General features: G+C 46.1%; 1 protein-coding gene across 9 annotated transcripts in view; it reads right to left on the bottom strand.

Annotated features, from left to right (window-relative positions):
* Positions 1–12038, bottom strand: part of ERC2 (ELKS/RAB6-interacting/CAST family member 2) — a 2157515-nt gene that overhangs the window by 261743 nt on the left and 1883734 nt on the right. For all 9 annotated transcript variants that reach the window (XR_010186954.1, XR_010186951.1, XR_010186955.1 and 6 more), the window contains one exon: positions 862–1057. The gene's annotated coding sequence lies outside the window, so the exon portion shown is untranslated. The remainder of the gene's footprint in view (positions 1–861; positions 1058–12038) is intronic.

Consider the following 12038-nt stretch of genomic DNA (forward strand, 5'->3'; position numbering starts at 1 on the left):
AACGTTGGTGTCTGTTGCTTGATTATTCCTGCAATGAGTGCAGCCTGCTATTCAATAGTGTGTGTGCGTGTGTGTGTGTGTGTGTGTGTGTGTGTATGTATATATATATATATATACACACACACACACACACGAGAACAGCCACCGTCATTACCCCCCCCCCATACCCCGAGCACCCCCTGTAGACAAACATAGCCCCCCCCCCCTCCCTTCATAAAGACACAGCACGGGCACATCATTTTCCCCCCAGCAACCCCCACCCCCTTCCCAGACAAAGCACCAACATCCCCCCCTTCCCCATAGACAGCGTAGCACCAGTGTACCCCCACCCCATAGCCAGAACAGCACCATCATTTCCAACCCACATAGATAGAGTACCAGCACTGCCCCCGCCATATGTCTCAAGTCACCTGCCTCTGCTCCATGGAGTCACAGAGAGACAGTCAGTGCCTGGTCGCTGGCTGGGACAGTGAAGCAGCTACAAGGCATCAGAGCTTCTATCCTCTCATAGCACGTGATAAGAGCTGCAGCGCTCCTCTTACGTGCCAGCCTGAGCGGCCAGCCTCGCAAAGCGCAGTGACACACTGCGAGGCTGAGCTGTTATAGAAAAAAAACTCATCTTCTCCGCGATAGATTGGCGACCGAGGGGGGTCTAGGTACTTGGAACTCCCCCCCCTGACGTGCGTCTATGTGTTCATCTGCTGTATATGGAGTAGCACATACAGTATCTGAAGGACTCATGCAGCACTTGGAACATATTCGTGAATGTCAATAAATACTTTAATATAACATTATAATTAGATGTTTTAATACAGACATTATTGCAGGTTCAAACTGCTATTTGCTATAAAAACCATTTACCTGCTCTGGTGTTAAACATTGTTCCTTGTTTTCATCAGATGTCTTCCTTCTCCTCCTCCTGTTCCTCTTTCCCTAACTGGCTCAGTATAGATCAAAGTTCTGGGGGGGTCTCACTCTAGGCAAAGGTTGGATAGATGATCAATGTACAGCATGAGATCTTGTCGTGACGATGTGACTCCGGCAGAGACGGGATTATCTGCATAAACAAAATGAGTTTCTAAATAAATACTTTTGATAACATTTGACGGCATCGTTTTTTTTGAGTAAACAGAACCTAAAGAAATACGTAGAATAAACTTATTTTGTGGTATTACATAGAAGCAAATATACACAAATTCTGGAAAACACGCCAACCCCAAACCCATGGGGTTACAAGCTTACTAGGCAAAACCCCAAGACAGTCTATGTGGTTTTCTATCCCAGTAATAGTGTGCTCACTGCTCTATAAAATTATTCTTCAGATTTAATACACAGATCAAAGGTGAACCAGGTTACTTCTCAATTTGTTCAAGTGAATCCTAAAGCATCGGCTTACCACATTGACAAGGAGGACATGTGGTGTATTGAGCCATACTACAATTAGAATATACACAAAGCAAATTGGTAAAGGAATGTATCAATCTTTTGAGTGTATAGATGGCTACACACTTGCCGATAAAGTAAACGACGTCGCTCATTTTGTCCTTCCTGAGCTACGTTATTTACCATATCGACTAGTGTGTATGCTGCCCAACAATGAGTGACGCGCAGCCCCGAGGGTCGTTAATGACCCTCGCTGTCGGCCGTGCATGCAGCTCAATTTGGACTGTCGTCCAAAAACTGCATGCACGGCTCGGCTGCGGCGTCACTGAGCGATATCATTTGCATATCGCTCAGTGTGTACGCTGCCCCAGCAGGGAAGGGAACACACTAGGCGACATTGCTCATAGAGCACATCGCCTAGTGTGTACCCACCTTAAGATGGGTTCACACTATAAGATATATCATACGATATATCATTTCGACATGGAACAGAACAATATATAGTACATATCATATAGTGTGTACCTTTATCCGTTGTCCTTTGTTGTCGACCATGCCTGACGTAGTGTAATAACATGCAACATGTAATGATATATATCGTACCATTGTACAACGGTTTGTTAAGTGTGGACGGAAGATGCAATATATTGTTACATTGCGTCTCTGGGTCGCAGCGCCACTGGTGTGTACCCAGCTTAAACAATAGTTTCCCCAATACCTGCCAATTATCGAAGGTTGGTTCACCTGCCTCAGGTAAGCGAATCCAAATCGGTGATAAGTGCCCTTTCTTTCTGCGATAGGTGCTATGAAAGTAAATAGTTCTGTGGCTTATGACCTATGTAATGCTGCTCAAAAAAATGGGGGTTTTCGTGCGGGCTATTTGATTAGTGGTGATAAAAGAAATTGCAACCTCCCCCTATTTTTGCAGGCACATCACTATAGCGTCTAATTGAATAACCCCCTATGTCCTTGTTCGAAAACTTTTTTTTAAAAATGGGTAAAACAGGTTAAAACATTTGCCAGATTAGTGGCTACCCGTTTCTGTTCTTACAGCTTTGATTAATCCTCAAGCATGTTTATGCTTCAAGTCCCAGAGCATGATCCGGCCTGGATTTGTGGGAGGGCCAGGCCAATGGCGGCAGAATTTTGGGGACGGAATCGGAATGCAACATGTTTATTTCTTCATTCTTCTACATTTCCCCCCCCCCCCCCCCCACCAATATACTGTATACATTCTAACATGGATAATTTTTGAAAATGGTAAGCGACTAGCAGAATACATTAAATTAATTTCCAGAAATGTAGTGTTACGGAGGTTAGGCCTATGGAACAAAGGGTTCAAATGGGGGAGGGGTGGGGAACAGCAATTGCAGCCATGAGCACCAAAAACGTATCCGTGGGGCTAAGCATGATGCGTCTACACATAGGGAAGGTACAATAAGGAAATCATTTGCATGTCCAAAATTTGGAAATTATCTAAAAATACAAATTTTGTTTTATATTATTTAAAAAATATACTACTAATATTTTTGTTTTTGTATTTTTGTTGTTATTTTGAAGATCATTTTGAAAAGTAACTTTTCCATCTTTATTTGCTTATTTATGTTTGTATTTAAATGTTAGAGACTCATTTTGGCCCAATCACGTTATGTCTTCACTTAACCTGCAGTTTGTTTCCGGCTTCCTATATAAGTTAATTATCTTCCTATTACAAATATCCCACAACTGGCCTGGTCACTCATAATAAACATTTAATTACCTTGACACATTTTTTCCCTTTTTTCATTATTAACACTGAACTCTTTAATAACAGACAAATTATTTGTTATCGTGTCACTTGCGGTAGAGACGTAATTCCCCACAATCTCCTAATTCTCGAGGTCAAGGACAGAGCAGGACAAGAATGTGCACAGATTTCACTGAAAGTTTAGGAAGCTGTAGGTGAGTCTGTTGCCTAATGTCACGTACCCTCCCATGCCTTCAAAATGTAACTGTAACCTTTACCCCTACACATTTAAACACTATAATTACATAATTAAAAGCAATTATGTAATTCACAGTCCAACATTTTACACTGAGAGGCATGCCAGTGGCTTGCATCAATGACCTCTGGAAGTTTTGTACACTGAACTAGAACAATGAGCCTTTAAATTAATTTTGAAGCACAATCTGATTTAAACATCTGCACAGATTATACAATTAAAAGTGGAACTAGTGGATCATTGAAATCATTAGTAAGGAATGTTTTCTGTACAGAGTAGCTGCCGTTTTCTCATATTGCCCACAACACTAACCCTCACCCCCATGCCTCCCGGGACCAACATAGTGTAAAAATACATTTAACTCCCTTTAGAAGGCCATTACCATAAAATCCACATTTTGATCTTACAAAAAAAAAAAGCATTGGATTTCTTAAACAAATGCAATTATTCTTTGTAGCAAAAATTACTTTCTTTAAATTAAAATATATTGCTATTTGTCTAAAACCAGATGACTGGCTACTTATGCATTCCTCTTGTCATCAACTCTACTCATTTCTCCTTACAGAGATGATACATTTCAGCTACTTTTAAGAAACTATTTAAAGGCCACTTTATGTAGTTAATCCTAATCATCTGCTTTCCAAAGCAGTGCCCTCTATATTTCGGCATATCAATACATTTTATAATTAGATCTTTTTTAATAAATTGACTTAGCAAGTTCATGACTACATAACAGGTAAGTTTTGAAAATGAAAATGAAATAGAAGCTTACACTCTGAGCTGACTTTCTGTTCCAGCGTATAAAATATATCCTTGACTTACCGGTCATCCTATAAAATGTGGGATATGATATTCTGCCGCAGCTAATTTCTTTTTTATATACTTCATAATAGACTAGTATGTACCTAACACCATTTGATACTCTTTGTTAATATCCATTTGGTGGTTTGTATTACATGATACTTGTCAGGTATGTGCACAGAGACGTCTAATTGGTTATCCATTTTCCTAATTCCCCTTCCTCCTTTTTATATACATCCTGGTCATCAATATCAGATATCTGACTGGGGGGATAGAAATTCATTTGTTTCCTTAGCATATGATTCTCCTGGGCTTCTTAGGATGCACTTAATAAATACCACATTATTTTGCCAAAAAGAGGCCTTGGGAATGTATCCCAAATTAGTAGCAGAGCCACAAACCTGTGATACAGTTGTTATTTAATATCCGTTTTGCATCAAGAACAATATATTAAAGTTAAGCCTGGTGCATCCACGGTGTGTTGATATGTTTATAAAGGTGACTTTGCTGTATATGTATAAATGAATGTTCAAAAGGATAGCAAGAGACCAAAACTGAGATTTCAAAGGGGGGTCACGTATGGGGTGGACTGCTGCAGATTATATTTGATGGTTCCTGTATGAATACCAGGCACAGCTGAAATGTTCCTAATTCTTTTAAAAGACTTTTTAGTCTGCCTATGTAGCAAGGTTATTCAACAATTAGATGCGGCAGGTAGATATAACTGATATGAGCTACACAGTTGTACCAGTGGCGAGATGCATGAACGTGGCGGTTATTGGTGTATAGTTTATGTATACTTTGCCATACTGATTTTGTTGGCTGTCATACTAGCAGAGTGTAACATCTACAACTATCATCCGTGTTTTCATAGATTTGACAGCATTGCAGAAACGGGTATGGGTCGTTGGGTCGACTCAACTTAGGTCGACAGTCATTAGGTCGACAAGGACAATAGGTCGACATGGTCATTAGGTCGACATGTACTAGGTCGACAGGTCAAAATGTCCACATGGATTTTTTTTACTGGTTTTGGGGTTGTTTTCTTTGTAAAGTGACGGGGAACCCCAATAGTGTACCGCGTTCCCTCGCATGGCTTGCTTCGGGCAAGGGGCCTCGCTTCGCTCGCCACAGGTTACCGTTCCAATCGTAGTCCACGTGGATCGTTAAGTATGAAAAAATCCCAAAAAATGAATTAAAAAAACAACAACTCATGTCGACCTTTTGACTGTCGCCCTAGTACATGTCAATCTAATGACCATGTCGACCTATTGACCATGTCGACCTAACGACCGTATCCCGCAGAAACATGGCTGGATCTTTAAACACAAGCTATGACCTGAGGGGCTAATCCATGTACAAGAATGTTCCATCTGCCAAATGTGCCTCAACAATAACCGCTCTCTCAAATTCTCACTCTCTATCCAGAACAGCCACAGTAATGGCCAATTGGGTCTGCCCAGTAATTACATGATCCTAAGCAGGAGTGGATGTTAATTGCTTAATGGTTCATTAATTCAGCAATCTTCTCTCACAGAATTATTTAGTTTATTTTGGCAGTTAGACACACACACATACACATATAGTATATATTACTGATGAAGCTTTTTTTTTACTCAGTGACTTGTATGTGGGCAGAAGTTTTAAGGAAATATGGCAGTGTTAAGAGAACAGCTAAATCATTTTCTAAAATAGAGTGAGTGAACAGAGCAGCCCAGAAATGTATGACAACGCATGACAATGCAAAGGTATTCCCTACGGAACATCAAAATATGCATTGTAGTTTAGCTTCAACTTGATTTGTGAAGGAAAATGGGTTTCAATGAAGATTTATAGAGTGTTTCTACTTAAAAAAAATTACCTTTAATGTAATTATTTATTACTATTTCTTATTTACAAGTATATTGAAAATTAAAAAAAGATGGCCCTGCCCTACAATGTAAGAGATTTTTGGAACATGTAATACATAAAGTCACAAAACAACAATTGTAGCTGCTAGATGGAGTGTGAGTGGCTACTGCAAACCAGAGTTAGTGTAAGAACAGTACACAAGAAGATGGATTGGCTTCTATGAAAAAATTAGTCTTCAGGGACCATTTACATTTTTTTCAAGGTTAAGAGTCTGATTGGGAGGGGTAGAGAGTTCCATAAGGGAGAGGTCTTTCTGCAGCCATGCATGGGAAGAGATTATGAGACGAGAAGGCTTTAGAGGCACTGGAAGAGTGCAGAAGACAACTGGAAGAGTGTTTATGGATGATATTGAAAATCTAGTAGGAACAGAGTTAAGGAGGAATTTGTAAGCAAGGCTCAGAATATTCACTTCCCAAAAAATTCACAATAAGATACGATAAAGCAATGGGCATAGAATGGCAGAGGAGGAAGCAGAGAAACTGTAGCTAAATCTAGTAGCACCATTAATGATTGATTGCAGATAGTCTTGTCATCGGCCAAGCAAATGGAAGCCGAAAAGTCAAGGCATGGTCTATATCTAGTATACCAGATAATCTAGTAGGTAAAATGATGCTGTCATTTACCATTACAGAGTTATCAGGTAGACGTCTGAAAAATAATGGAGGGGACAGAACCAATCTTTGCTATGGCTGACTTTAAATACGCAGACTAACGCAAAGGCAATGAGTCTGGGGTGGAGATAAGTGATACATTGAATACCACTTTACCAAGCTAGGTGGAATAAACAACAGTATTTGACTAGCAACCGCTCTTTGGGGTATTCCAGCAGAAGGAGTGGGGGATTATGAGGTTTGGTTTAAGAAAATGATTGGCTGAACACATACAATGAAATTCAGGAGAAGAGATTATCATTGATGCCAAGGGAATGGGGCATAACCACAGTGTCAGATCAGAGAGACCCCGCATCACATCAGAGAGACCCAGGAGGAGAAGAATTGACCTGTTACTGTCATGACTAAGGTTTTTGTGAACCCGGTGCTAGCGAAGTCTGCGCGGGCGACTGGAGGACTACACGAATACCACCACTGACCTGGTTTTGGAAGTGTTGTGGACTCGGGGTCTCTTCCGGTGACTGGGAAGAGGAACCGCGGCAGAGATGGCCGAATCCAAGTTCTCCTCATGCAGGATGAGGTCGGCAGACAGGAAGCACGTGTGGGCGCTGAAGGTCTCCTGAAAGACAGAACTGGAAAGGCGCTGATGAATCAGTGAAGAATAACAGGTACAACTGTGCTAAAGGGCACGGGGTGCTTGGGGATACTGAGGTACTTGGAGACACTGAGGTACTTGGAGACACTGAGGTACGTAGAGGCACTGAGGTGCGTAGAGGCACTGAGGTGCGTAGAGGCACTGAGGTGCGTAGAGGCACTGAGGTGCGTAGAGACACTGAGGTGCGTGAAGACACTGGGGTGCGTAGAGACACTGGAGTGCGTAGAGACACTGGGGTGCTGAGGCACGGAGGCACGGAGGTGCTGGAAGCACGGAGGTACTGAGGCACGGAGGTGCTGAGGCACGGAGGCACGGAGATGCTGAGTCACGGAGATGCTGGAAGCACGGAGGCACTGAGGTGCTGGAAGCACTGAGGTACTGAGGCACGGAGGCACGGAGGTCCTGAGGCACGGAGGTGCTGGAAGCACGGAGGTACTGAGGCACAGAGGTGCTGAGTCACGGAGATGCTGGAAGCACGGAGGCACGGAGGTGTTGGAAGCACGGAAGTACTGAGCTCTGGAGATCCCAACTACAACAGTAGTAAAACTGAAACACGACAGCTGTGGTTTTCAGTGGAGAACATGGAATTCAGTACTGTGCCTTTAAGACGAAACATTGCAGCTGTGCCTTTACATTGAGACTCAGGGAAATGGTGAAATCAAATGGCAACACACAAGTAACCATACAGGAACAAGGGAACAGAGTTTCCACAGGAACTTAGGTACACACAAGGCTGTATGTGACACGAGGAACTGGCCCAGATTCCAACTCAGCCTCCTGATTTATACTTCCTGGTCCTTGATGATTGGTGGGCAGGATTAGGTGATGTCACTGTCATGTGACTACTCTAGCCAAGGCTGTGATGTAGAATGAGGCCTAGCAGGCCAAGAGAACACTGAAGCCTGGACTTCTGCAAAACACAGGATGCTTGCTTTTAGATTACTGAATTCAGCCTCACACAGGAGATCACCACAGGTGGAGCTGATTACCTCTCAGGCAGAGAACTCAGGAAACTCAGTGCTGACAAGCTGTTTAACTCCGTGAGTGAAAAGACACAGGATCCAGGACAGAAAGCAGGGGTAAGTCACCAAATATGAGAATTACAGTCAAGATTGTGACAGTATCCCCCTCTTCGAGGGTGGACTCCGGACACCCATCTAATCTTAGGGGAACTTGAGAAATTCATACAGAAGAATTTAGGACCTTCGTTGATGCCTCTTCTTCTTATGGGAACGTTTGGTTTTGACCAAGGACCGCGGGATCTCCTGTAAAGAAAAACCTTCCTTAGAAAACATGGGGGCTCCCAAGAAAGGAGTAGCATCATGGACTGGATCAAATTCAGAGTCTGAGTCCAAGTCTAATGGAAGATATGAATCTCCCATAGATACACAGTTTGCAGATGAAAATGAGGTGCACTGGAGATTTAAATTCTCTGGGCTAGGAGAGACTCCAACATGAGCAATTTTAATGGTCGGATTCTTACTGAAGGAGATTCTTAGATTATCCCTGGGAGGACAGCACAAACTTCCTTCTGCATTCCCTTTAGAGCCTGATTTCTTTACCGAGTCAGATTCCATAGGTTTAGGACCAAATTCTTTAACCACAGCATTACTAAAATTCTGTAAGTCATGGAACACAGGATCATTACTCTCAAAAAGCATGTTGGCCCACTCCAAAGCTCTTCCTCTGAATGCCAGGAACAGATATCGAGTAACGTTGGAAGGAGTTACTGCACCTGAAGGATCAGACTCCATCCGAGACAGAAATTGTTCAACCAAAGCGGCATATTGCAGTAAATCTCCATCGAAGTAAATAGGTGGTAAACCATCAGACGAAAGCTTAGAGGCTGAAACTGGAGAAATCTTTGACTGGACGAGTAGGACTGGATTGGATCCGGGGATGCTTGAATTGGCTGGAACCAAAGGAGACTGACCAGGCTGGTCCTGGAGTAACACTGGACCGGCTGGAACCGGAACGAACTGACCAGGCGGAGCCTGGAGTATTGCTGGACCGGCTGGAACCGGAACGGACTGGCCAAGCTGGGCCTGGAGTATTGCTGGACCGGCTGGAACCGGGACGGACTGACCAGGCTGGGCCTGGAGTATTGCTGGACCGGCTGGAACCGGGACGGACTGAGTCCTTTCTTCACGGGGCTGAACCAAGGCAGGAGCCCCCACTTCACGGGGCTGGGCTGAGGCAAGAGCCCCCACTTCACGGGGCTGGGCTGAGGCAAGAGCCCCCACTTCACGGGGCTGGGCTGCGCTCTGAAGGCTCTCTGGCTGGGCAGCGCTCTGAAGGCTCTCTGGCTGGGCAGCGCTCTGAAGGCTCTCTGGCTGGGCAGCGCTCTGAAGGCTCTCTGGCTGGGCAGCGCTCTGAAGGCTCTCTGGCTGGGCAGCACTCTGTAGACCCTCTGGCTGGGCAGCACTCTGTAGACCCTCTGGCTGGGCAGCACTCTGTAGACCCTCTGGCTCTGGACCCTCGGATCCCCTTCCTGGGGCTGTACCCTCGGAACCCCCTCCTGGGGCTGGACCCTCTGAAGAACCCCCTCCTGGGGCTGTGCCCTCTGAAGAACCCCCTCCTGGGGCTGGACGCTCTGAACCCCTCACTGGGGCTGGACGCTCTGAACCCCTCACTGGGGCTGGACGCTCTGAACCCCTCACTGGGGCTGGACGCTCTGAAGAACCCCTTCTTGGGGCTGGACACTCTGAAGAACCCCTTCTTGGGGCTGGACACTCTGAAGACACCCCCCCTGGGGCTGAAGACACGGACGCCCCCCCTGGGGCTGGACACTCTGAAGACGCCCCTCCTGGGGCTAGACACTTTGAAGACGCCCCTCCTGGGGCTGGACACTTTGAAGACGCCCCTCCTGGGGCTAGACACTCTGAAGACGCCCCTCCTGGGGCTAGACACTCTGAAGACGCCCCTCCTGGGGCTGGACACTTTGAAGACGCCCCTCCTGGGGCTGGACACTCTGAAGACGCCCCTCCTGGGGCTGGACACTCTGAAGACGCCCCTCCTGGGGCTGGACACTCTGAAGACGCCCCTCCTGGGGCTGGACACTCTGAAGACGCCCCTCCTGGGGCTGGACACTCTGAAGACGCCCCTCCTGGGGCTGGACACTCTGAAGACGCCCCTCCTGGGGCTGAAGACACGGACGCCCCCCCTGGGGCTGGACACTCTGACTCCTCTGTGACTCTAAATGGCTTGAATATTCTTCTCTGGACACCCAACTTGGGATAAGGTCTTTTAATCACCGGACCCCAGTCATAAATTTGAGTCTCTTTCCGAGTAGCCATCTTGATACCCCCGTCAGCAGTAGCAGGATCGGCTACTGTGGATGACTTGTAGACATGAGCACTGTGATACTGCGATTTGTCACCATTCCCTGGCTTGCGAAGAATGCAGTCTTTAACAAAATGACCAGAATTTCCACAGTAAAGACAGAGATGTAGCTCCTTACGCCGCTGACGTTCAGCTTCAGAGAGCTTGGGCCGTGGATAGCTCTGATGAAAAACTTTCCCTTGCGCAGAGGAAGAGACTCTATTAACTGGATGGGACAAAACAGGATCAACAACGTTGGTAGTATTCCTGAGGAGATCAGGCATCACAGAGAGAATACTAGGCAAAAGTTCTTGTAACTGTAGTAACATCTGGTAGAAAATCTGCAGTTGGTCAGGAGTCTTAGAGCAGAAGGTCATAGAATCTCTGGAGGACGAATTCCGCTGCAGACACTGTGCCAATCGATGCTGAGTCGACTCCAGACCTTCCAAGCGTCCTGCAATATTGCTTAGGAGGTCATGCGTCAGACTAACACTTTCGGCCGGGTCCATGTGGCCAGTTCCTACTGTCATGACTAAGGTTTTTGTGAACCCGGTGCTAGCGAAGTCTGCGCGGGCGACTGGAGGACTACACGAATACCACCACTGACCTGGTTTTGGAAGTGTTGTGGACTCGGGGTCTCTTCCGGTGACTGGGAAGAGGAACCGCGGCAGAGATGGCCGAATCCAAGTTCTCCTCATGCAGGATGAGGTCGGCAGACAGGAAGCACGTGTGGGCGCTGAAGGTCTCCTGAAAGACAGAACTGGAAAGGCGCTGATGAATCAGTGAAGAATAACAGGTACAACTGTGCTAAAGGGCACGGGGTGCTTGGGGATACTGAGGTACTTGGAGACACTGAGGTACGTAGAGGCACTGAGGTGCGTAGAGGCACTGAGGTGCGTAGAGGCACTGAGGTGCGTAGAGGCACTGAGGTGCGTAGAGACACTGAGGTGCGTGAAGACACTGGGGTGCGTAGAGACACTGGAGTGCGTAGAGACACTGGGGTGCTGAGGCACGGAGGCACGGAGGTGCTGGAAGCACGGAGGTACTGAGGCACGGAGGTGCTGAGGCACGGAGGCACGGAGGTGCTGAGGCACGGAGATGCTGAGTCACGGAGATGCTGGAAGCACGGAGGCACTGAGGTGCTGGAAGCACGGAGGTACTGAGGCACGGAGGCACGGAGGTCCTGAGGCACGGAGGTGCTGGAAGCACGGAGGTACTGAGGCACAGAGGTGCTGAGTCACGGAGATGCTGGAAGCACGGAGGCACGGAGGTGTTGGAAGCACGGAAGTACTGAGCTCTGGAGATCCCAACTACAACAGTAGTAAAACTGAAACACGACAGCTGTGGTTTTCAGTGGAGAACATGGAATTCAGT

Source organism: Pseudophryne corroboree, chromosome 9 (genome assembly GCF_028390025.1).
Source record: "Pseudophryne corroboree isolate aPseCor3 chromosome 9, aPseCor3.hap2, whole genome shotgun sequence".
Classification (NCBI taxonomy): Eukaryota; Metazoa; Chordata; class Amphibia; order Anura; family Myobatrachidae; genus Pseudophryne; species Pseudophryne corroboree.